Below are 5,679 nucleotides of genomic sequence, written 5' to 3' on the forward strand. Positions count from 1 at the left end.
TTGACAAGTGGAGAGGCCACATGGTTGAGCCAAGTCTCTACCTCTACCGTCTCATAAAGTCAAGACAAGTGAGTGAACACCAGGCACTTTAACCTCTGGAGCGTGCCCGTGAGAAGAAGAGACCTGAGTCGGTGACCTCAGCCTGTGCAGGTATAATCCAGACAGGCTGTCACTTTCGGTTTCTAATAACACCGACAGGACACATGTTGTTCAGTGTTTGAGACGTTGAGCGGAGGACAAGATAAACTTGATGGGCTTTGAGACCGATTTAGCTCTTAAAACCAACAACAACAATGCTGCTTCATATTCAACTATAGACAATATCATGACATATCATCAGCGGCACCAACTATCTTATCCAACAGCTACTGAAAGCAACACATCACGAAAACATCTTGGTTTCATTTCCGTGAAATAAAAATATGGTCTGCATCAAACAATTATTTTCATTTTTGATTCATCTGTAGGTTATAATCTTAAACTGCACGGCCTACAAACCTAGCTTGCACGGCAGCTGGATTCTAGACAAATCATAAAAATCACGCGAGAATCGCAGGTTCACATATCACACAAAAATCCATCTCGTCAGGCTTTCAGTAATGCGTTTGTGTCCGAACAGCAGCAAACCGAACCAATCAGCTTCCTGCGAGGAGCTACTGGCAGCTACGGGCGGGGTTTAGGAGTGTGTGACGGCCGCAACCGTTCGTTCAAAACAACAATGACGGACGTAATAGACAGATGGCTCATCCAATCACCTGCCAGGTATTTTTTTAAACTGCCTGCCCTTTTCCAAACAGTTTTCAATGGCAGCTTCTCAGATGATTCTGTGTTAACAAACCATCTGGTGTGTCAGGTTAATGGTCTACAGCATGCAAGAAAATAGTAAAAAAAAAGCCAAGATGACATCTTTAAGTGTCTAGTTTTGTTTTGTTAACCGTCCAAACCCCAAAGATATTAAATTTACTATCAAAGAAAAAACGAAAAGCAGCAAATCCTCATATTTGAGCTGGAACCAGTGACATTTCTGCTTAAAAAAGTGATCAAACGATTATCAAAATAGTTGCAGATTCATTTTCTGTCGACCAATTAATCAATAATTTCAGCTTTAATATTTGTTTCAATATGAATGGAATGAAATCAGTGTTTAAAAACTAAATAAAATGCCTAAATAAAAATAGTAGTAAGTTTAAAGTAAGTACATAATAAATGTATCAGGGGCAAGAGAGAGCCAGAGTGATTAAAAGAAACCCGATCACAGACCGTGAGTTTGTGAATGACACATTCATGATGTAATATGATCCGTCTGTGATCAGGCTGCAGAGCTGAGGCCAGTCATTCTCGACAATGATCAGCAATCTGACAATTAAATAATGCTTCATCTCAGAACCACTCTCTTTCTCCTCTGCTAAGCAAGTCATGTATCAGTAATTCGGTTTCGCATTATCTGTTTTTGCAAGAGCTCAGAGTTGTGCGTTTGATTAACACAGTCCACGACAGCAACATGGAAAGAAACAATAAAAAAAAAAAAAAAAAAAAAAAAATCACAGCTGAGAAGCTGAAATCAGTGATTTTTGGGGGTATTTTATCATTAAAAAAATGACTTATCCAATTAATCGATTATGAAATATGTAGCAGATTTATTTTCTGTCTTCTAGTTGATGCACAAAAAGGTGAAAAATGTGTGAAAGCATGCAGAATCAATGCCCTCCCATGCTTAAGTTTTTAAGTAAAGATGTTAACTTTTGCTAACATTTTCATGCAGTTAGATGACTCTGGACGCTCGGCCAGAGATCATCATCAGTCTAATTAAAGTGCAGGATGACAAAAACTGACATGGCAGCAAACGTTGCACTACTGAGATCCTACAGCACATCAAACACTCAACTCAATACCACTCTTGAAAATGTAATTTACTGCTGCATGTGAGCAACTGAAGACACATTATGTTGAGCAAAATTAAATAACGGGTTAGCCATTACGCTCACAAATGAGGCACGTATGAACTATGAGGTGACCTCTTCTGGTTAGATCCCACGTGTCTGATCAGCAGCACATTTCGAAATATCAAACGCTGCTGCAGCACGACATAGCTTTGGGACCACCAGTGCTCATGTTGCAAGTGTCGTGACGAGCGCTGTTCAGTGTTGCATGCTTTAGTGGCTCCTTGAATATCTGACTGCAACTCTATCGCCTGTGTTATTTAGTGTAAGGTCAGGGGGCTGGTCTACTGGTCTGACCTGTACCAGAAGCTGACTGGGGAAATTAACATCTTCACAGAGATATAAAAGGTAAAAGGCTGAAAGTGAAAGTCAAAAGTATGATTTTGATGCCAGCAGTGTCATGAAATAACTGCATCCAGTTGAGAGCGGAAATAATTGTGGATTAATCGATTGACAGAAATGAACTATTTTGATAAAATTGCCAAACTTTCTCTGCTTTCAGCTTCTCCAGTGTGAGAATGTACTGCTTTTCGTTGTCATATGTTAAATTTGAATATGTCATCAAAGGCTCTTTGGTGAAGAGAGGCTGAAGGTCAAATCACTCTTAAAACACAGCTCTAAAAAAAGCCACAACTTCCTCTTACACTTCCTTAATATTTGTGGTAATTACAATAAAAGCATTACTCATTACCTCTATCGGTCATTTCAATGGACATCAGTGTGAATATTGGTAAATGCTCTGACACAGCTGTCTCAGCCGACTCAAATATCAGTACAATTGACATTTAATTGTTTATTTTATGGCAGTTTTAAAATGTAAATTATTTGAATTGCAACAGGTTTTTTTTGCTTGACAATTTCTTAAACCATTTCTTTACTTCTCTAAATCCATTCTGCCTTTGAGAGACCTAAGGCAGCAACAGCATCATAATGCAGCACACATGAGCTCCCATTTTCAGCCAGAGAGCTTTGTGCGTTAAGGTGTTGCAGAAAACCACAATCGTGACAGAGAAGCTATTATGAGCGAGCGAACAAGACCAAAAAGTGCAAAAAGGATTGGACACACACACACACACACACACACACACACACACACACACACACACACACACACACACACACACACACACACACACACACACACACACACACACACACACACACACACACACACACACACACACACACACACACACACACACACACACACACACACACACACACACACCAAATTGTTACTGATTGCACGAGGAGAGTGCTGTTTACTTTGCACTGAATATCTAAATGTGCCTCTCTCTGAAACAGCATGCTATAAAGACAAAGACTACAGAGATGGAAATGTCAATCTCTGCAATGACTAAACAACTCCCACCCCGGCCAGCGATATCTGCTGCACCGCATGTGTGAAATGTGGTTTTCTATCCAAACAATTATCTGTGTGACAGGCCAAAATCTATTTCTTTATCTCAGCATTTGAACCATGCTCTTCTTCCTTCAGTTTAATCTTCTACTCGTCCTTTGCTTTCTCACAATCCCTCTCCCTGTCCACTTGCTCTAAAAAAAGGTCTAATTCAATTCAAAAGAGCACCGACTGATGCACAGACGAGCATAACTACAGAGGATTGCAGCCAATGTGGCCAGTCTGGCCCAAAACAAACCCACGCAGATGAAAATAGAACATCTGTTCAAATTTAGCATACGTCTATGAGAGTTCAGCATCTTGAAATGTTTGGAGGGATGCTTTTAACACCAAGGGGGCTATTATCTCGACTCCACCCTTGTGTCAGCAGCACCTCCGCAGGTCTTTAAATGTCTTGCTATATTGAGTAGGCTGTCTGAGGTGAGAGGAGGAGGAGCTGGACAGAGAGTTTTGGTTGAAATCAAACATTTGGAAGCCACAGAGCCTCAAAGATAGAAAACTAGAGTCTGTGACAGTAGTAGTTTTCGGTTTTCTTTGCGAGTTAACCTCTTTCCTCTCATTTCCCTGCATCTGGATTTGATCCAATTAACTTGAGCTTTTCTTGTCACTGTCTGTAAAATTTAATTTTCTCCTTCTGGGTCCACTCACGTCTTTTCACATCACTGTCCGCTCTGATCACTTCGTAAACACTTCACAGGAACAAGAGGAAATTCAGCCATTACAGGTTCTTGTTTACATCCCACTAGTTGAAAACATGTTTGAAATGTAAAACTTCTTATTAAATATTATCCTTTAACTCATGTTCTGTTGTAGTACAAGACATCACCTTGGACTCAGGGTAAATTGCAATGGGCCTGTTTCGGGATATAGTCTTATATAGGGTCCACTGTAAAAAATAAAATAAAATAATGAAAGCTACAAAGCCTCACATTTAAGAGGCTGGAACCTGCAAATGTTTGACATTTTAGTTTGATAAATTACTTTATAGATTATCAAAATCATTGTCAAATATTTTTCAGCATTGATCTGATGCCCCAGCTTCTTTGACTGTTACTTTCCTTCAAAGTACTTCATTCCTAAATGTTATGCCATGTAATGCCCTGAAGCTCTCCAGATGTCAGCTCATTAAAGTGAAACATCTCACTGCAACAACACTGTCACTGTACACCGAGTATATATATAATGAGAGGATCTCTACCAAAGGCATTCATTTACAGCAAAACAAACATTTTAACTCACTTGTCAAGATAAAGAACCACCAGTACAATAATGCTCTCTCTCTCTCTCTCTCTATCTATCTATCCACTGACTGACTGATTGTGTATTGCCTGAAATAAGATACCCTGCCTCACTCAGCCTTGTGTGGCCGCAGGACTCCTTTTTCACTTCCTGTCCTCACTCATTCTACAATTAAATATGGAGAGTGTATGAAGACATCAAGCACAACCTTTATCGGCTCCTCTGAGGGTTAAATTTAGGACAGAAGAAGCAGCCTCATCCGATTAGAAAAACAGGTAAAGCTTAATCGGCTGCTAGCATCTTAAGTAATGCTACTGCACTGCAACGTTATGGAAGAAAATGTGTAAATACTCGTATTCCTGTTGTGTTATACAGGCGAATAATAGTGTTGGTAAGAGTTGCAGCTTCAACCTGTAAACTCATCTCACCTGAGTTGCAAAAAAAAAATAAATAAATAAAAAAAGTAACAGGAAGCGGACAAACTACGAGGGAGGGACGGACCCAACATTAGCTGCAACTTACCTCGCTTTTAAGTTGCTGTGGAGGCCCTGTTAAAAGTCTCTCTAATAGTCCATTACCTCGCGGTAAAAAGTTTCAGACACAAAGGTGGCAACAGGTTGCAGGAGCATATCATGAGCTGGAGTATCCCGGCTGCTCTCTGTCCAAAACTCGACACCAGGCTTGTTCCGCTGCACAGACTCCGCTTTGCCCTGCAGACTCTTGCAGTGACGTCAAGACTGCTAGTCACGTGGTTGCTGCAGTGGCCAATGAGAAGCCGCGTTGTCCTGGCAACACAGAAGTTTTTTTCTGACTAATGAATTCATGAAAACATGGTTATAATCATAGATATAAAACATTTTATTATATATATATATATATATATATATATATATATATATATATATATATATATATATATATAAAAATATATATAAATATATATAAATATATATATATATATATATATATATATATATATATATATATATATATGGTTATAATATTAACACAAGTGTGAATAGGTGCGTGTTCGGAGTTATGTGGTATTAAATAGTGGATCATGTTGGTGTGCTAATATGT

At 39.2% G+C, this 5,679-nt stretch overlaps 1 protein-coding gene across 2 annotated transcripts in view; it reads right to left on the reverse strand.

The window, feature by feature from the left end:
* ncaldb (neurocalcin delta b) overlaps positions 1-5,313 on the reverse strand; it is a 16,656-nt gene extending 11,343 nt beyond the window's left edge. For both annotated transcript variants that reach the window (XM_028597188.1, XM_028597189.1), the window contains exon 1: positions 5,122-5,313. The gene's annotated coding sequence lies outside the window, so the exon portion shown is untranslated. The remainder of the gene's footprint in view (positions 1-5,121) is intronic.
* Positions 5,314-5,679: the final 366 nt, after the last annotated feature.

The sequence above is a fragment of the Perca flavescens genome, chromosome 14, assembly GCF_004354835.1.
Source record: "Perca flavescens isolate YP-PL-M2 chromosome 14, PFLA_1.0, whole genome shotgun sequence".
NCBI classification, from domain to species: Eukaryota; Metazoa; Chordata; class Actinopteri; order Perciformes; family Percidae; genus Perca; species Perca flavescens.